Source organism: Macrobrachium rosenbergii, chromosome 56, assembly GCF_040412425.1.
Source record: "Macrobrachium rosenbergii isolate ZJJX-2024 chromosome 56, ASM4041242v1, whole genome shotgun sequence".
Lineage (NCBI taxonomy): Eukaryota > Metazoa > Arthropoda > Malacostraca > Decapoda > Palaemonidae > Macrobrachium > Macrobrachium rosenbergii.
The window spans coordinates 43,222,427-43,244,160 of NC_089796.1; the positions used below are offsets into that span (position 1 = coordinate 43,222,427).

The following is a 21,734-nucleotide window of genomic DNA, read 5'->3' on the forward strand; positions in this document are numbered from 1 at the left end:
CTCCACTCTCCCGACTGTTTCGGGACTAAGAAAAGCCTGTTGTAGAACCCGGAGAATCCAACTTCAGAACTTGTTCCACGGCTCTCTTCTCTAACAACTGCTCCAGGAGGTCCAAAAGAATCTGTTGCTTCTCTCGGTGGTAAGAAGGCGACAGATCCCTGGGCGGCGTGCAAAGGGTGGAAACATGAGAAAGGGGATCTTGTAACCCTTCTCTATGACAGTTAGTGACCATCGTCCGCCCCTTTTGTTCTCAGGCTCCCGCAAAATAAAAAAGCCTGGCTCCTACAGGTGTCTGGAGGTGAAAGAAGTCACTTTTTTCCCCTAGGTTTAGAGGGGGCCGCTCCTCTGGTGAAACCTCTTCCTCGCGGAGACGATCTAGAGGAAGAAGTTCCTCCATGAAAGGGCTTCTTCTTCCTGGAGGACAAAACTGAAGCAGAAGAAGAAGAAGGAGCTGGAGGGCGTCTAGAAGAATGAGCCAACAGATCTTGCGTGGCCTTCTCCTTAAGACTTGCGGAAATGTCCCGAATCAAAGACTGGGGAACAGATGGTTAGACAAAGGCGAACAATAACTCTGCCCTTTGCGGCGAGACAGACTTAGCTGTGAAGTCACAAAACAAGGCCCTCTTCTTTAAGAGGCCCGTACCAAAGTGAGACGCCAGTTCTTCAGATCCATCCCTAACTGCCTTGTCCATACAGTTAAGGACACTAGAGAGCTCCCCAGGGTAATAGAATCCGAGCTTGAGCTCAAGATCTAAGGCTCCCAAGCACCAGTCCAAAAAATTAAACACCTCCATGGTGCGGAAGAGACCTTTGAGATGATGGTCGGTCTCTGACAAGGTCAAGAAACCTTAGCAGTAGGCAGATGAGACCTTCTGGAAGCGTCGACAAGGCTGGTGAAATCCCCTTGAGAAGAGGAAGGAACTCTAGGGCTGAGATCTTCTCCGTCTCATACCACATACCAGCCTTGCCTGAAAGCTTAGACGGAGGCACAGCGAAAGAGGTCTTGCCATGGGACTTCCGTTCCTCCATCCACACGTTGACTTTCTTGAAAGCCCTCTTGGTCGCCAACGAAGAAGTCATCTTCAAAACCCCGGCGCTCTCTAGCTTTGGAAGAAGCTAACTGAGAAGGAGGAGAGAGAGGAGCCGAAGGTTTAAACTTGTCCCGAACAAGTCTTTAAGCAAGCCGGTCAAAACTTGATAATCGGAAGAAGAGGAAACAGACGCGAGCTGCTCGGCGTCAGCAGGATCCGAATCGCCAGAAACCCTCCGCCACAGCCGGAGAAGCAACCGAGTCACCCAACACTTTAGGGGAACGAAGGCCTTGAGGTCCGATCTGAAGAAGAGATCTTCTTTTCTCAGACAAAAGAGAATGCTCCGTAACGTCTGAAGAGCAACCGAAGGGCGTCCTGAGGAGCGTCCTGGAGAGCGTCCTGAAGAGCGTCGACACTGGCGTCACGCCCAAAAAACCGGAAGAGCGTCCTGTCGGCGTCCTGCACAGAAGCGTCCTGAAGAGCGGCTACCGCGGCGTCACGGGAAGAAGCTCGCGGCGTCATGTTGACGGCGTCACGGCGAGGAACAAGAGAGCTAACAGGGCGACAAGGCGGCGACACAGGCGAAGGAGACGGCGAGCGGAGCAGGAGAAGGCGACTTCCTTGATCTTTTGACAGGCAAAGTCAAGTCCTTGCGACGACGAGGAGCAGAGTCCTTCTCTGCAATAAGAAGACAACTGCCGCTGCATCTCCAACAAAATCTTCTTAGAAGGAGAAGAATCATGTCTGGGAGGAGAGACAATCCTATGGGAAGACGATGGGCGAGGGCGCCTTCTTCTTCCTCACAGGAGCAAGAAAGGTTCTCTCCTTAGAGCGGCTGGGGCGCTCGAAACGTCCTCATCAGACGAAATCCTAGTCCTCTTCTGCGGTGGAAAAGCTTCAAAATAACTAGCCAACGAAGAAGACTGACGAGAAGCGTCCTCTTGAACACAGCTCCTCTTGAGAGGACGAGAGTCTCTTACAAGAATTCCACCCCTTGCGAGGAGGGCGCCTCGGAGGACGAAAAGCAGTCCTTGAGAATGCGCGCGAAGCACGATCTCTGGCAGCCTGGGAAGGCGACAACAGGACCTGCGAAGGGGCGTCAGATCGGTGGGAAGCCCCGTAACCTTCTTGCGGCTTTCGACATGCCTTCTCCTGAGTCCTGGGAGTCTGACAGCGGTCCAGGCCTAGAAGCATTATGGGGCGATCTGACGCTCCCTCCACAACACTGGGGGAGCACTACACTTCACAGCACTTTGGAGAGATGTCACTTTGTTCTCGAGCGCACGGATAGAACTCATGATCTGCGCCAGGGCCGAACCCTCCACAGACACAACATCAGGGCCCGAAGGCAAAACCACAGGGACAGGTGCAACATCAACTACGTTAGGATTATCAGGAGAGGAAATAACCTGACTCTTGCACACACTCCTGGAGGAAGACCTCCTAACCCTGTCACGCTCCAACTTGCGAACATACGAATCATAAGACTTCCAGCTCGCATCCGATAAAGGTTCACACTCCTTACATCGATCATCTATAAGACAAACATGCCCCCTACACCTCAAACAAACCGAGTGAGGGTCTACCGAAGCTTTCGGTAGCCTCACCTTACAATCACTCATGCAACATACACGGAAACTAGCAGAACTAGAACCAGACATATTTAAAGATAGGTCATAAGCAAAATCCACAACAGTCCAGAAAAAGCGTGTGCCAATCCACAGTCCAAGAATCAAAACCAAAAGTCAAGAGAATACTTAAGTGGGAATAAGCAAGTTAACAAAATCCAGAGGCGGAGGTACTGTAACAGATGTTAACAGTACCGGCGACAGAGAAAATCTGAATAGAAAATGGGAATGGTTCCCGATTCCCGCCTCCCAGCGGCGGGAATGAGTACTAACCACCTGGCCACACTGCGTGTGCCGCGAGTTTTGAAATTCTGTCGGATTTCGGAGAAATACAGCTATATATATATCTGGCAGGTAAGTGTCATGAACAAAATTGGATGCAGGGAGAGTTGGCGCCAGACCATCGGGAGCTGGCACCAGGCGCTGGGTGCTCCCAGGTCGGAGGCAATTCTCGGCTGTCAAGAACGTCTCTTCTTCCAAAAACCCGACCTCAACCAAAAATAAAGCACAATTTCTTTACTTACTATGTTCTGCCCTTACACTTTTTCAGTTCTCTGCAAAGGGTAGCATAATAATATGTTTAATTATTTCTTTCTTGACAAATGTTATGAAGTACACATAGTACCACCATACAAACATATCTCAACTCCTATCGGATATAATTCAAGACTGCAGATATGTATTCATTACCGAAAATATCGGTTTGGTAGCAAACGCAACATTTACGTTATATTACGCTACTCTGTAAAGGAAAATTAACCACCTGATTTCAAATTTGCTACTGTAGCAAAATTTATGATAAACTTGAATCAGATCTTAATAACAAAGCAATAAAATAATGAAGGCTACAAGAAATCAGCAATAATACTTCACCGTAATCCAGTTAGATAACTGGCAAATAATGAAAAAAGTTGCTGCAAAGATCGGATGGTTACACCGAGACCGGCAGAAACAGAATGAGATTGTCTGCTAAGTCGTCCCTGATATTCCAGTTAGTGGGCAGGGCTAGTCACCTACACAAAACAATTGAAGCATAGCGCAAATTTTGAATTTAGGCTGCCATGATAGTCTGAAACTATTGCTATGTAATTACTTGATAAGTTACTTAAATAAAAGTAGCTAACTCCTTTGAGATTGCACTTAAGGCTTGCAATAGGCAGTAAAGCATCTCATCAGGGTCCCCACCAACAAAGTCTCAGAGGAAAAGGATTTAGAAACTCTCTTATCTATCAACAAGAATTGACAAATTCTGAGTTTTGCTGCTGCAAACTCAAGAGTGAATGAGAATGAGAGAGATCTCAAGACACTCCAAGTGCCAGACTTAGGGGTATAAGCCATGTAACTCCCCAATACGCTTTGCAGAAACTAAAACTAGCAAAAAGACAATCTTCAGTGCAAGCTCCCAGGCCAATGCTTCCCCCAAAAAGCCTTGTACAACACCTGGGTTAGACTCCAGAGAACGAAAGTCACATCCCACTCAGGAGGATGAAGTTCCCAAGGAAAACAAGACTGCTCAAAGTTCTTCATGATAATGGATGGATAACTTTATCGAAAATGACAGAATGAACACCTGGTTCCAGGGAGATGATAACCTTTAACCAAAAGACTGAGAAAAGCTTGTCTCTGTGAATGTAAACTAGGAAGTTGCAATCCACCTAACAGAGTTCCAACTGGAGAATGAACCCTTCTGCAATATCAATAAAAAAAGATGGGTCTAAATCACAACATGGAGTAGGATATGCAGCTATATCCCAGAACAAGTCATATCAGTTATCTTTGCCTAATAATGCCTCAGTCTTCACAGCAGAGTTATGTGCAATCGCAGTAGCCATCAAAATTATAAAGCAAGTAACATTCAATAATTTTGTTATTTTTAGTCACTCAAGAAGCGCTATAGAAGCCGTTCAAGGTTACTACTCAAAAAATAATATTGTACAAGAAATTAAATATGAACTCCACAAATTGTATAATAATGGAAAAAATATTGAAATATGTTGGATCCCTGCCCATGTAGGGATTAAAGGAAATGAGGAAGCTGATAAAGCAGCTAAAGAAGCAGTCTGCATGGTAAGAGCAAATATAAAAATCCCAATTAGTGATTACATAAGAGATATAAAAACAACCATTACAAATAAATGGCAAAACATATGGAATGTGGAACCTATAAATAATAAGTTGAAACAGATAAAATCCAGCGTTGGAAAATGGAGCTCATCATGTCAGAGAGAGAGACAAACACAAGTAATTCTGCACGTAATGTCTGCGAATAGGCCATACTCATTTGACACATGGACACTTGATGAACAGTCCATGTGGTCCTCCTCCCAATGCCCAGAATGCTAAGTGTTGATAACAGTCAAACATGTGCTGTCGACTGTCCAAAATATAATCAACAGCGAGTATCAACCTTTGGAAATAAATCAATGGGGGAAATTTTATCAGAATCTTATACATTTTCAGTCATCCCAATTTTATCTTTCATTAAAAAGTGTAACTTGATAGACAAAATATAAATCCAAGTAAATAATGAAAATATAGAAGCCTGTAGGGCGTTTAAGAAAAAAAAAGATGGGGCTCTTTCACTGGTACATGTTCAAAGAGAAACAGTGCAGGCAGCCAGACATCTGTGCAACCTGGGGAAAAAAAGTCTCTTGCAGAATCAGCTGGATAACCTCCTCAAGAGAAGCTGGAGGGTGTCAAAACTGTCTGGCAGTAACCCTGGCATGTAGCTAACAAGGCACCACGAGGGTTACAGTATCCTGAGACCTGGTGTGATCAAAATACAAAGAATCAGGCAGAAAATCAGAAAGGCAAGCACATCCAGATTTCCCCACAGATATTGGAAGGCATACTGATCACCTCCCAGGGTTCTGGAATGGGAAAGCAAAACACCTGGCCACGTGGCAAACAGATCGATTACCAGTGTTTCCTCTAGCTAAAAAAGCATTTCCACTACCTGAGGGTGTAGAGACCATTCTGTCTCCACTATTTGACCATGCAGCTCAGCTCCTCTGCCATCACATTCCGCCTGCTTGGATTTTATCTGGCAGACAACTTGACAGTGCAGCAAACTGCACACTCGTTCATCTGCCTTGCCAACTGAAAGAGGAGAAGGGAAAGTGTCACCCCTGCTTGTTGACATAAGCCACTACAGTGCATTACCACTCATCAACATGACCAAGTGACCCATCAGACATTTCTGGAATGCTTGCAGGGCTAGCAACACTGTTTATATTTCTGGCAAGTTAATGTGTATATGAGGTTTGTCCTTTGCCCAACAGTCCTTCAATGTGTCTGTGAACAGCTGTATCTTGGGAGGGAGAGAGTTCAGTGGAACTCCCACCAAGAGGTTTCTGTCATGCACTCACCAAGCAAAGGTTCCCTTTGATCTCCTCTTACAAAGGTAAGAGCTGAGAGGGAAAATCATTTGGGGCTGACCAGTACTGCTTCATTTGCCACTGAAGCCAGTGCAGATGGAGACATCCATGTGGAATGAGCTTCTCCAAGGATGACAGGTAGCTGACAACAACATAAGCTAAGCTGGCTGTTCCTGTTGAGACAGGAACTGTACTGTCACCTTCCTGAACTGGCTCATGTGACAACAGGAACTGTACTGTCACATTCCTGAACTGGCTCATGTGACAACAAAGAAGGAAGATTCGCTTCTGCCATGTCTATGAGCATGCCAAAGTGCTCTGCATGGTATCTTAGTAAGAGATCAAACTTCGCCCAGTTTATAATGATCCCCAGTTCATGACAAAAGGTGATTTATACTCTGGAGCAATTGCACCTTAACACATTGTGTAAGGAACACAGCAAGCATACATTGTACCCTGCAAATGGGCACAAACTGAAACCAAGGTGAACACCCAAGTGAACACATATGGGACCATCACTTGCCCAAAGCACAGTGCTTTGAAACGACAAATTTTTAATTTGTATTTTTTCTAACTATACAAACCTGAGGTTCTTTACATTAGGAATTACTTTCAACAAAGCTGAAACAGCCATTTAACTTTCGAACAAGGTGGTTAGGCAGTTATCTACCGTCTGGTTGGCGGGGGTCCCGCCTGCCCAGATATAAAAATTCCAATTTGCCTTTTGGCCAAGGTAACAGATTGAGGAGAGCCACGAGGTAGGCATAAAACTGTAAAGCACCTAAGGTTTGTAAAATTAAGGAAAATACAAATTACTTTAAAAATCTGTCATTTGTTCCTACACAATATACAAACCATAGGTCCTTTACATTAGGAAGACTTACTCATTGGAGGGAGGAATCTGAGTGAGTCTGAACTGACTGGAGTTCGCCACAACTGGGTTCTCTTCCTGGTCGATTATAGCGAGGAAGAGTACCGTGCCTCTGACATGCTGAATGGAGTGTAAGAACTGCTTGTTCAACTGCCAGACTTCTGAGCCTTTTCGAATGAGAGGGAAAAATGCAACATCATTTTGAAAAAGGGACAGGAAGAATCCATGAGTCAGAGACAACAAACAAATATAAACATTGGGTTTGTTTCATTGTCAGGGTCCCCTTCCTATAGAAAGGGGCAGGATTACTTCTGTAAGTCTAAACATAGAAAAATAGAACGGGTGCTCGATGTGACACCTACCTGCATCGGTCGCCAGTTCCAGCACGTGACAGCTCGTTATCCTTCTCTCTACCCACAGAGAGAGAAAGTAAAGGATGAAGAAGGATGAGGAGTGGAGGCCAGCCACTCACACAGATGCAACCTGTCCTCTTGGAGGAGCCAGAAAAGATACACAATTTGTTGAGCAGCCACCACAAGACCCAAGGAAAAAGTGTCCAAGGACCTGTGGGCAATGTCCCAGAGGTTAAAGGACATGATAGTGGTCTGGAGCGACCACACCCCCGCCTTCAGTACCTGAGGAATCAACAGATTCTTCCGGAAAGCGAGAGATGGACCAATGCCCCTAACTTCATGAGCTCTCAGATGGAACATGCTGGTGTCGTCCTCATCAGCAGCAGAGTACACTCTCTTGAGTGTCTCTCGAAGCCAGAAAGAGATGTTCTTAGACGAGCCAGTGCTAACAAAGAGCCATCGACACTCAGGCCGGAGATGTCGAGTCCTCTTAAGACAGCACCACAGCACTCTACCAGGACATAGTAGCATCTCGTCTGGATCATTAGCAACAAAGTCCTCGGGATGGGGGGATAATGAAAGACTCGAATCTGGCATCAGGGACAAATGGATTCTGAGTCTTTGCTACAAATTCCAGAACAAAACTGAGCGTAACTGATCACCAACCCCTCGAGAGTCAAATCCCTGTCTGACGACTCTCGTATAGGCTCATAAGGTGCACAAGTAAGGCTCCTCAAAATGAGTCACGTTCCACTCAGGGAGCCTGAGTTCCCTGGGAGGGAAAGTCCTCTTCAAGCTTCTCATCGGCAGAAAAATCGTCTTATGCCTAAGGGGAGTAGATATCTCTACTCCCCTTAAGCATAAGACTAGGCCTAAGGACGGCCCTGTAGCCTTTCACAGCAGAGACGCAGAGAAGCTTCTCTTGGCGAAGAAAGAGGAGGAAGTCTACCACCTGTTGAATAGTAGCTCTGAACCGGAGAGAGATGCCGTCTAAGACACCAACCACTGAAGACAGCCCAGTTTCCCTGGTATACTGCTGCAGAGGACGTCTGACATACCCACCCACCTCTGTTGCTGTGCGGCGAGAAAAGCCTCTTGCTCGCAAGACATGCTGGATAGTCTCCAGCAGTGAAGACACAGGGACTGTACTGCCTGATGAAACCATTCTATATGCGGTTGACACAGAAGTCGTGTCTGGGGGGAATCTGTCTCTCGGTGCCTCGGAAAGCAAAGTTAGCTGGTCCAAGTACCAAACAGCATGTGGTCACTTGGGAGCCACCAGGGTCATTCTGAGATTCAGGGTGATCAACACTCTGTTGATCCCCTTGCGAATCAGACAAAACGGAGGGAAGGCTTAGGTATCGAGGTTGTCCCATGGGTGTTGGAAAGCGTCCTATGCAGCTGCCCATGGGTCTGGTACAATGGAACAGAATACCTGGAGCTTTCTGTTGTGCCCGGTAGCAAACAGGTCGATGGAAGGGAGACCCCACAACTTGAACAGCCTTTCCATAATGTCAGTGTGAAAGGGCCAATCTGTCCCTATCACTTGATCCTGGCGACTGAGCTTGTCCAACACTATGTTCCTCTTGCCTGGAATGTATCTGGCTGACAGTTCTACTGAGTGAACTACTGCCCACTTGCGCACCTGTATTGTCAACTGATAAAGCGGAAGGGATACCAGACCCCCTTACAGATGCCACTACTGTGGTGTTGTCACTCATCAACACCACCGAGTGTCCCATCACTTGACCCTGAAACTCTTGGAGGGTTAGGAAGCCACCTGGAGTTCCAGGATGTTGTGTAAAGGTGCTTGTCATTTCAGTCCTACACACCTGAAACCAGCAACTCTTCCAGAAGTACACCCCATCCCTCACTCGTGTGTCCGAGACAGACGTGTGTCGGGAGGGGGAGTATGGAGTATGCACATATATGAAGTTTTCATAATAAAACTAATATTGTAATACTTACCTGAACACCTGAATTAGCCCTGGTCACTGACCAGCCCGAACTACATCCCCATAGCTTTTACCCACTAAGTGGGTAATAAACTGTCAGCATTACCAACGCTTACAGGAAAATCTTGTCAAATGAATTACCTGAAGTACCGTTGGCAACACTGCTGCAAGTCCCGGCCGAGTGAGGCCGAGATCTAATTCGTTATCCACTATTCAAATTGAAGTGGGGAGGAGGGTGGGAATCATTCAGGTGTTCAGGTAAGTATTACAATATTAGTTTTATTATGAAAAACTTCATATTGCAATACACTCCTGAACACCTGAATTAGCCCGATTAACAAAATTTAGTGGAGGTGGGATCAATCTAATTCAGCCTAACCTGCCATCAGGAAAGCAGGTAACTCATTATTCGCCTACTCTGTATAAATGAACCTGGTTATCCCACCTGGTTGAAATGTCTGTAAAGAGAGTACCCCGATGTCAGTCTCATGTCTAGGTACTGTCTGAGAATGTCTGTATTCAAACCTCCTCATGGATAGAGAGTAGCAAAATAAAAACCAACCTACCATGTGGCTAATCTCCATGATTAGTCTCCCATGTGGCTAATCAAAGCACTCTCACTTATGGAGGGTCTGAGTCGAGCTACCTCTCATGTGGTATTCAAACCTCCTCATGGATAGAGAGTAGCAAAATAAAAACCAACCTACCATGTGGCTAATCACAGCCTCCCATGATTAGTGGAGAACAATGAACCTCCCATGTGGCTAATCAAAGCACTCTCATTTATGGAGGGTCTGAGTCGAGCTACCTCTCATGTGGTATTCAAACCTCATGGATAGAGAGTAGCAAAAAAAAAATAAAAACCTACCTACCATGTGTCTAATCACAGCCTCCCATGATTAGTGGAGAACGATGAACCTCCCATGTGGCTAATCAAAGCACTCTCATGTATGGAGGGGTATGATGAACCTCCCATGTGGCTAATCAAAGCACTCTTCTGTATGGAGGGGTACGATGAACCTCCCATGTGGCTAATCAAAGCACTCTCATGTATGGAGGGGTACAAAGAACCTCCCATGTGGCTATTGTAGCCTCTCATGTATGGAGGAGAAGTTGAGTGTGCAGGATCTTCGAGTTCTTCGCCGTCCGTTGCCGCCGATGTCTGCGCAGAAGAGGTTGAAGAAATCAAACCTGTCCACTGGATCTGCCTATCTTCACAGTACTAAAGTCAAACTTAATATTCTCACTATGAACCCCGACTAACAGAGAATCCAAAATTCCAAAATTCCAAATTTCCTGACTACATTCATTACCTATAGTTCCCCCCACCCTTAACATTACTACGTAATTATAAGATCGAGTTGGTCTTCGCAAAGGGAACAAGCGAGAAATTCTTCGAAGAAAACTGAATGTCCTTAGGTAGAAGTCGTGAAAAACGAAACCGACTTCCAAGTGGCCGCCACTAAGAACCTCCGCACTATGAGAGTACCCCCTTAGCTAAATGAACGCACCCACGATAGAAGGGTTAGCAGCTACACACGGACTAAGAAAATAACTTTCATGTAAAAAGGAGAACGATGCATCTCCCAAGTGACTATTCAGAGCCTACCCATTAAGGAGGGAATGAGGCAGTGTGCCGAGCCAATGACCCTCCGCCCTGCAGATTGCGGCAAAGGCCGATGAGTGCAGAAGTATCCCAGCGCCGACGAAACAACCTAGGTTAGCCTATAAGAGCACCTCTTTGGACTCTCGTAGGGAAACTATCAAAGACTAGGATACTTAAGATACTCTGAACTTAAGTTCATGTGATTATACTATCACTGTTGCTTAAGATTCTAAAGCCTAAAAAGGAATTTTTCTATCTGGTTAACCTAATAATCACCGCACTACGTGAATACTACCTTAGCTAAATGAGCGCACCCTAGATAATAGACTTCGCCATTAAACGTGGACTAAGTGAATAACCTTCCGAGTCTTCGCACGAAGAGAATACCACCTCAGCTAACTGAACGCACCCTAGACAGGAGAATTCGCCACTATACACAGTGGGGCGAATTGAACGTCTCTTAAGTGAAGGAAGAAAACAAAGACGGACTCGCAAGCAACTACCTCTAGAATAGAAGACTCTGAACCATTCCTTAGAAAAGAAGATGAAGTGGACATACTACGAATACTGTGCGGTAAGGCATAAACCTCGCACCACACGAGAATCGTGAAGTGTGCCCGCAACTGTGTTTGTGTAGTGAGCGCTTATGAACAAGGAACCAGGAACCATTTCTCCGACAGTAACTAACCGCTTCCTTCGACAGCGGACGGGAAGGATTCCACGGTGAGACAAGAAGTGTACACGGAAGCGGACGGAGTCTGTCAACCTTTGATAAATATTCGCATCGGACATAAAGACATCCCCGCTGATGCCGGAACCGAATACTTGCAGATAAAGAACCTCAACCGAACGAAGCAGAGTTTAAGCCTCGGCCACGACTTCTGGAAGAAGAGAAATACTTATCATTTCCTGCCTAGGAACTGGCCTAGGAAAACTTCCCGAAGCTCGCCCATTGTTTTATCTGCAGCTAAGCCGAAAGAAAGAAATAAAACACACCCTAACCAATTATCTTAACATTAGAACTTCCGACAAATCTCACGAGGGAGCCCGAGGGAACGTAACAAGTCAAAGAAGATCTTACTGCTAGCGATTTCTTTTTTTTTTTTTTTAGGAAAATAGAAAAATGTACTACAAAGTGCTGAGCGGTAGCCAGCAATAGCCGAAAACGGAAGAATCTTGACTTTCCGAAGGAATAAGAGAAAACCAGCTATTTCAGTTATGGCAGGCCTAAAGATGAATGACCTTTCTTACGACACAGACTTCCTCATGCCAAGTTGACTTGGTAAAGTTACGGGTTGACTTCTGAAGCTGAAGGAAACACTGTCTAGACATAGCTTTAGTGTGTCTGGACTGTCAGCTGTTCGCTCGGCAGTCGCTTGCAATTAGGTTCATCACGCAAGAGTTTGGATGACAATGGTGAAAATGCGGTTGTCTAAAAAATCTTCCGCATGAGGAGGAACATCGGAACTTCCATAAGGAGCATTAGGAATTCCGGAACCGAGGGTGTTAGAGCCAGCAAGGAGCTAGAGTCACAGACGTCTTGACACTACCGCAATTCCTGATTACCTGATGAATGAGACCGAATGGCGGAAGAATACACCTCTCAGTTCTAATGATCTTGTTCCCCCCGAGTTCTCAGATACGACACGGCAGTTATGATGTCGCAAAGCAGACCCACTATTCTGTTGCGCACTAGGACTGAGAAAACACCTGAGGGCTTCCTTTATAGCCCTGAGGTTCCTGAAGGTTATGACTCCTCTCGTTCCCGATCCCTCCAGAGACCCGAAGCCTGGTTTCCTCCAAGGTTGCTCCCCAACCTTGATATGACAGATGAACGTCGGGAAGAGGGGAGGCTATAGACCTTCCGGATGTCAGATGCGCTTCTTCTGACTATCACAGACGATCTGACAAGCGAGAATCGTTCCAGATTATACCTGCATTCTCGATGTGGAAGTCCCAGGGAGATTCCTGAGACATACCTAAAGAGAGAGAAGAGAGAGAGAGAGAGAGAGAGAGAGAGAGAGAGAGAGAGAGAGAGAGAGAGAGAGAGAGAGAGAGAGAGAGAGAGAGAGAGAGAGAGAGAGAGAGAGAGAGAGAGAGAGAGAGAGAGAGAGAGAGAGAGAGAGAGAGAGAGAGAGAGAACATTCTCCCTAACAGGCTTCTTCAAGAGGGTACCGGCTGTTCCCTGTTAGACAGGAACTCTCTACTTCCACATTTTGTACCTTCAACGATGCATATTTGCCAACACTGGAGACATGAGTTAGAAGCAACAAGTTTGTTATACTGGCCACATACCTTGAACCCGGAGCACCCACACTAATCATAGCTTGCTGTGACGCTACTGCTGACAACCGCTACACGAAATAGACCATGGAGGAGATATCCTCCTCCCTAAAAGACTGTTGCAGAGCGCAAAAGGCGCCCACAACATAACCCTCCTCTTCTGCCAAAGAACGTTGTATTGTCAGGCAACATGTTAACCTGGTATGCCAGCCTTACTGACACCGAAGTGATGAAGTGTCAGGCAGTACCGGACCGGAGGGAGTATATCATCTTGTTTGAGCAACTACCGGTTCTGTTGCATATAGCAACTCGAACATCGTTGCTTCGGTAGTGTACGCTCCTCCGGAACCTTGGAATGAGGATAAGTGAGGATGAAGTCTACCATCCGCTTATACTCATTCTCATTGGCTGAAGGAGAACTAATATCTGGTACCGGATCCTCTTCTTCAAAAGAACAATCTTTGTTGGACTGGTTCGACCGAGCCGGAGGATTGTCGGACTGTTCCAACCGAGCCGGAGGATGAAAGAGCGCAGGCCGATCCCTGGCAAACGCCGAACTCGAAAACCTGGAACTTGCTACACCTGGGTGCGTGAGACAGACAACTGACATATCAATCGCGAACATACGGGAGGCACCAAAGTAGGTTGCGCAAACCCCGCACCACCCAACGGGGATGATGCAACACCTGGGCGGACCACGCCCACTCCTGAGAGCGAAGAGGCCGCAACACCCGAACCACTCAAATCCGGATGTATCAAAACTGCATGAGAATGGGAATCCGGAACTGAAGACCCGGAATAAACCCCGAACTAACATGGATGCCTAGACGGAGGGACAGAGAAAACCTGCCGGAAAAGTTGAGAAAGAAGAAGCCGAAGGAGGGAAGAAGGAAGAAGCCACACTCGGAGTAACCACCGGAGCGCCCAACGCCGACATTGGGCAGATGGAGAAGGTCCCAACCAGACCGAACTCAAAGGAGTATTGAAGGGGAAGTTACGAGGTACCGAACCGAAGGTAACAGAAGAAGGTAATTACCAACTATCCTGGAGAATGGCAAGGCTGCGGAAACTATCAGTGCTGATGCACTGAACATTGGCACAGGCGAATCGCCAACTGCCGTAGCATCCGCAAGAATCGCGGATACATTACAGTTAGGAAACTATCGGTGCTGATACACTGAACGCTGGCGCAGGCGAATCGCCGACTGACGTAGCATCTGCAAGAATAGCGGAGGATACATTACAGTTAGGAAACCATAAAGAATGAAATAAGGAGTTGCTGATGCCTCTGCAAACACCTGAGAAGCAACTAGACCGGATGCCTGAGAAACTACGGTTTGCAAAAGGTGATAAGACAGCGGATCCGTAAAAGGTACCCCTTCCCTTAACCTCGAAGAGAGGGCTGCTGAGCTCTAAAATACAGGGTTGAAGCAAGAAAGCCTTGCTCTGCCGAGTTAAAAGCCAAGAAAAACAGGATGCGCAACAAAGACCCCAAGTGCCCTCCAAAGAGCGGACCGAAAAGAAGATTGAGAAGGGCAAAAGAAGAAGGCTTAGAAGAAAAAGGGGAAAAAAAAAACGGGAAATTTCCGTAGCGGCAGAAGAGGCCATAGATTTCAAAGAAAATAGACTGGTTCTGTTCCCCCCGGCCCTGATAATCTTGATAGACATTATCAAATCAGAAAATTCTTTAAGACATGATCATGAATATTGGAAAAATTGGATCTCCAGAATTACCACCATCGCAAGACGAACGAAATTTTAAACCCCCAAAGGAAAAGGAACCTTCGAAGGAGGAGTATTCAAGGAAAAAACAAAAATTCAGAACCAGATACATCAGAAACCAAATCTGAACGACCCTCCGTGGATCTGGAAACCTTTGTTGCACAAAGCACGAAACAGGAAATAAAACCGACAATTGATCTAAATGAGAGACCTAAACCCAAAGAAGAAGACCAAGCTCAACTACTTTTCCTGAATACTTCCTAATTAGAATTCCTACCCTTCTGAGTGATTCCTAATTGTAAATCCACCTTAGAACTTACACTTTTAGAGGGAAGGGGGAAATCTGCTGCCAACACTGGCTGCTCCGCGCCGGGGGGGCCAGCAGATCCTACCTTCGAGGTTTGCGGTTCTCCATGACCCCCGGCACCCGTTAGGGCTGGTTCTGGAACAGGCAGGGGGGCTGAAAAAGAACGATTAGTATCTACAACACTATTACTACTATCCTTATCTCTATTTTCTGTTAATTTAGTCATAAAGCTAGAAAAAGACTAGACATACTCAGCTAATAACTTGTCCTCTAACTTTTTGAATAAATCTTCCATCTGATCTACCGACCAAGACTCGCCGCCTATCTGACTGATACTACACTGTCTTCCTACATAAAAACACAAACAGAATGTCGATCGTGTTTGAGGGTACTCATCCTACGCTTGCAGAACGTGTTGGGCCGATGAGCGTCAGCATCTCCTGCAGAAGAAGGCTCTGTCGTCGAAGATGTAAACAAAGTGGAAGCATCAGCGTTAGCAGATGGCGACGTCTTCTTGTTTGACTTATCCAAACGAGTCCAAAGTCAAAATCGGGAGAGAAGATCCAAATCCTATCAATAAAGTATCCATCCAGGAGAAAATGCGTTGCAAACGTCCAAATCGTGATCTGATGTCCAAAATCTTGAATGGGGGTTGGGCTAAATGACCAAAAGTTCGCCTGATGTGGGACACACCCACACAGCATGGCGAACAAAAAGCAATTGGGATCTCGGCCTCACTCGGCAGGGACTTGCAGCAGTGTTGCCAACGGTACTTCAGGTAACTCATTTGACAAGATTTTCCTGTAAGCGTTGGTAACGCTGACAGTTTATTACCCACTTAGTGGGTAAAAGCTATGGAGATGTAGTTCGGGCTGGTCAGTGACCAGGGCTAATTCAGGTGTTCATGGAGTGTATTGCAATACTCCTATTATGAGGTTACTGTCGTCCATCCACCAGCCTAGGTCCCTTGTTCGAAAATTAAAAGACAGTTCCAGATTCGCTGAAAGTAATTCCCAATGTACAGGACTGATGGTCTGTATGCTGTGTAGGAACAACTGGTTGACAGTCTTGTCGCTGACACAGTGGAGGTACTCTTGAGAGGCCTGATGGACAGGTACTTGAAAGTATGAGTCCTTCAGATCTACCAAAAACTTGAAGTTACCCACTCTGATTATATCCTCAACTGACTGTGCCATGATTCATCAATCATAACTTTGAAGCCTGGTTGATAAACTGCCTGAAATCTTCCATTTAATATATCAATCAAATGCTGTACAGTATTTTGAATAACTTGTTCCCTTACATAGTAATGGTATTATCAGAAAAATGAACGAATCTCATCAAAACTTGGAATTTCTCTTGCCATATGGTCCCTACACAGGAGTAAAGGTAATTATACATGCCCTACTTTGACCAGTACTTGCCGGTTTCCAGCTCCCAAACTATCCTCTGTGCAAATTATCATGGCAAAAAAACTTTTAGCTCCTCTCTCATCATAAGATACCAATTTTTCAGCCTTCACTTTCTTGTCAATATTTTACTATCAAATATTTCTTGCATATTTACTCATTCCATTATGAATGGAGTCAATGGTTTCATCTGTAAGAAACCAGCTTTACACATCAAAGGACAATACTATAATTCCTTAACATCTTTACCACCATCAATGCATAAGTCTTCTTTATAACAGTAAAATGGAATTGCCATGCTTGTTTTGACACTGGACTCCATTCCCCAAAACTTGATGCTCCTGATAATGAAACAGTTTATTCTTCTTATGAAAATAAAAGTCTCTTCAGCTGTCCCACCAAAGTTACTTGATGACATTTCATGGTCTTGCTCTGACTCTGCTTCCTTTATAATCTTCCCTAGACTACTTCCTTAGGCTACGTCAAGTTTTCATTTGACTATCATCATTTTCCTGTAAGAATTGTTGACAAGATGAACTACATCATGGTATGATATGGTGGAGTTTTCCTTAAAATTCCTTGGAATCCATACCTTTTGAGTCTCTCATTCACAAAAACACTCATACTAAGAGTGTAAGAGAGATAGAAATGGGGGCATTTGAATTTTGCAATTTTATAGTCAAAACAGTCTAGGAATGCATAAAAGTTTCATAGATATAAAAATTTCACTTCTTTATTGGAATGACAACCAGTGGGGTACTTAGCCACACCTGGTAAAATGTGAGTTGAACTGCGGCATGCACCACTAGTGGTTACTCACAAAAGTAACCACCAATGAGGCAAGCAGCAAAGAATAACACAAAATCACTACAACTGCAAGATGACAAACTTATGATACAAGTGTTTTCACATATTCTGCTGGTTCTCTATTGTCACAATACATTTCATATAAACTCCTACCTCAATATTCCCAAGAACATCAGAATGACAAGGAATTGAAAATTCAGCAACAATAAAGACCTAGCAGCCTGAGCCCTCACCAAGAATTTGTTAACCATCAGTTAGCTACCTTGTCAAGTTTCAACAACCAATTTCAGCTCACACTGAGACATTCCCTTACATAAAAGGCAATGGTTTGTATTTCTGTTTCAAAAAACTTATCTTCATAAGATATGACAAACTTTCATACAATAGACAAGCCTATCTCATACAAAAGACCTATGCAGCCTAGGCTATTACGCAATTTAGATCTCTGAAATATGAAAATTTTTACTATGATACCCAATTCTTTGGTATTTATAAATAATTTATCAATATTTCTAATGAATTTAAGATATCTATCATTTATAAACTCATGTGGTTAATCTGAAATCTAAAGACTTCGAATTTTGCTCACACTGTGACGACACATTCAATTATTCTTCTCATCTGTACCATTCCAGGCTACTTGTGACATCACTGCAGTCATACATATACCATGGGCATAATTTGCTAAAAACAATCCTTTTCTTTCTTTACTTATACTGTATGACACTATTCATTCTCTGTTTGACCAATCCTAGTGTGCATGTGAGGTGCTGGTGTTGACGCTTCTGTTCCCATTTTGACAAGAGTTGTTCTTTGCCCATAAAGCTAAGGAGTGCCGCAGCCTATCCAGTATCAGTCGACTGGCTTTAATAGCTTTCAACAACAGTTCACTGCTAAAACTGCTCCCAATGGGATAGGCTATTATGGAAGTTTTATGTATGATTCTGATATCTACTTTCAAGTAAACTGTTTGGTCAAGATTAACACATTACTAGCCCCATATGTGACAATATGAGGGAGACCAGTGAAAAGGCCTACCTGCCTTGGTATTCTTCCAACACCCAAATACTACAGTTTTTCTATCACAATCCACATTACTGTTTGATACAGAAGCTGTGATATATCAAAAGCCCTTTGTTAGCTGAGTCGGTTGAGCTTCAGACTGTCATTCGATGGGCCGGAGTTCAATTCCCGCCGCCGGCTGATGAAGAGTTAGAGGAATTTATTTCTGGTGATAGAAATTCATTTCTCTGTATAATGTGGTTCGGATTCCACAATAAGCTGTAGGTCCCGTTGCTAAGTAACCAATTGGTTCTTAGCCACGTAAAATAAGTCTAATCCTTCGGGCCAGCCCTAGGAGAGCTGTTAATCAGCTCAGTGGTCTGGTAAAGCTTAACTTTTTTTTTGTGATATATCAATCAAGTGTACATGATACTATTACCATCAAAAATGCTCCACACTCAAAAACACTAGTCGAGATCCAGGCATTTTGTCAGTTTTTTAATGAATGATGAGGTTGTAGGCCTAGACATTTACCAGCAATTTTTTTTTAGACAAGTTACCGCTACCACTTTCCCATATAATTTTAAATAAGGAGATTACGTAGCCTAATCATAACTCGAGTAACGGACTTTGCATTACAGGCCTACGATAGTTTTGCTCACATAGGTCGAGCCTAGGTCTACAGTTCTTGGTTCTGAAAGTTCACTGGATAAAGTAACCATTGTGGAAGGCAAACTGGAAAAACTTTTCATGTTAGATGTCTAAGACAACCACCAACGATCTGCATTAAGGAGAGAAGGCAGCTAAACGGCATCAAGTAATCCACTACAGTACAGTTGCCACTAGGCCTACAGCAGCTGCAGCTCTGACAAGCCGAAAGGTGCCGAGAGAACGACCTCCGTTCCTAACCTCACCAACAATCCCAACATGTCAGCTGTGTTCCCGTACAAACACCAAAAAAAGATTGGCACAATTTTTCAAGAAATTAATTACGGTGACCAGTCAGAGATGTATGAACGACGTTATAACATAACATACAACACATCACAAAACCAGCAGACGATGTTCTATGGTCCGAACACCGCTGCGGCAAGTCGTTGAACCTCAGTAGTGGCAGCCATTGGCATTTTATGTTTATACTGGCGCTTTTAAAACTGATTCCTCTGGTAACTTCAATACTCGCGTAACCGCTGACAATCCATGTTATTAGCAAGGGAACAATTTAAAAGCTAACATACCTTGATTGTTTTGGAGGTTGGGCTGTGCCTGAACTCCATCCGCCATTTTTGGTTGAACACTAATTTGTCCTGAAATTGGGAAAAACACTTAATTTGGAACATGTAATTTCACCTGTAGTATTTTAAACCATACATATTTCACCATACATAACATGTTGCACCAAATATTGCGGCTTATATACAATTTTTAGCTGTCAGTTCTTACTCGAAAGTTGGACTTTTCTACACTTCCCACTAGATGGCACTATTTTCAAAACAATATGGAAGAGGATGAAGCGCGAAATTTTGTTGATGGGACACGAGACGTGGAATTGGGAGCTTGTCATGATCCACATCTCTTATCTAACTTCGTTTAGTCTATAAGGCAGAGCTATTTTTTATCAGCAGTTTATATATATATATATATATATATATATATATATATATATATATATATATATATATATATATATATATATATATATATATATATATAGTATGAAGAAAGTAAGCCCACCAAAAACTTCAGGTAATGATAATTATGTATTAACTTTCGGTGAAGAATATTCCCATCACTGTTTTTGGTCGGAAAGAAGGAAGGGAATGTTCCTTCCGAAGGCTAATAAAATATTTTCGATTACTCGAAGATTTCAGTAGGCTTCCCTTCTTGTTATGAAAAACATGGGAAGTGTGTTTATCGTCTATATATATATATATATATATATATATATATATATATATATATATATATATATATATATATATATATATATATATATATATATATATATATATATATATATATATATTCGTGGACGTAAATAAAACCTTTTCTTCTATACTGGTATGTCTCCTTGCTTCTTGAGTTCCTTTAAGTTTTCACTTCATTTAATAGCTAATTTAATAGTGTGGGTGCCGTCTTCTCTGATTTTATATAATTATTTGGCTAGGTTCATCATTATAATCATCTTTATCATCATTCTTGTTTATTTCGTGATGCCCCCCCTTTCCGCCCCAGATAAGCCCATCATCCATTTGTTTGTCGGTCGCAGTTTACAGTCTTCTTGGATAACTATATAGTTCTTCCGTGATATAACTGATTTTGAGTAGACAAGATTTTGGCTTCTTGTTAAATGTCGTTAAGTTCTACATCTTTGTTCTTGGGTCACTAGTTGGGTGTGTGTATTCTAAAGCTATTTTTCCAGTTTCTTTGACCCATCTTAGTCTTATCAGTATATATTTGCCCCGTGCTCATCTGTATAATTTTGCTTTCGATTATATGTTACTGCACGATGTCTTTTGCATAGTACATTATTCTATTCTTTATCGCGGTGTACATCAAAACGCATATTTAAATTAGTCCTTTGAAGCAACCAATGAGAATCGATGAGGATGACATCAAGACTGTCCCGTGGGTACTTATTCACTATTAACATAGTCATATTTAAGTATTCCTTTGTAGGTTCCATTTCTTAGGTGACAGCGTGTCATATCGTATTTGATCTGTCGCATTTAGATTTTCATTCCTTAGAACATTTATGTAGCTACTGTCCCAATATTTTCACCTCTGTATCTTTCCTTTTTACTCTTTTAATACCCAGCTCCTCTAGGTTTTATTTTAACCCTACAAGCGCACACTGTTTTATCTGCTTTTGGTCCTGATCTTTTTCTGTTCATCCATTTCTTTGTATCTATTGTGTCTTCTATTGTGGCCATAGTATCTTCAATGCTGTCCGAAACTAGGCAAAATTTGGCATTATCTGAAAGCAACTTAATTTGAATTCATTCTTCTTCCTTGTGTGAATGGGTGTCGGTTCTAAGCCGCTTCCTTTTATGGTATTTCAGTTAGCAGAATTTTTTAGGTAAATTGATAGTTTTTTATTCATACCTTGGCAGTTCTATTAGGTGACTCTTTGAACTATTCTAGTTCATCATCTTCAGTGCCCATCCATTTAACAAGCCCATGCTCACTGCGATGTGATGTTATTTTTGAGCGCCTATCGTATCCATTTATTTCAAGTCGTTTATCATATAGCATAATACTGTTTTGGTGGAGTGGCTTTTTTTCTGAAACTGATTGATTTTCTGGCAACATATTGCATCGTTCAAGATGTTCAAATAGCCGCTGGTCCCACAGTGCTCCAAGTAATTTCTGTTATGTCAATG

At 43.6% G+C, this 21,734-nt stretch overlaps 1 long non-coding RNA gene across 5 annotated transcripts in view; it reads right to left on the reverse strand.

Annotated features, from left to right (window-relative positions):
- The window catches only part of LOC136836478 (uncharacterized), a 148,961-nt gene extending 129,032 nt beyond the window's left edge, over nt 1-19,929 (reverse strand). For all 5 annotated transcript variants that reach the window (XR_010852405.1, XR_010852407.1, XR_010852408.1 and 2 more), the window contains exons 1-2: nt 19,795-19,929; nt 19,590-19,658 (exon numbers count right to left, since the gene is read on the reverse strand). This is a non-coding gene — a long non-coding RNA (uncharacterized lncRNA). The remainder of the gene's footprint in view (nt 1-19,589; nt 19,659-19,794) is intronic.
- Between the last annotated feature and the right edge of the window lie 1,805 nt (nt 19,930-21,734).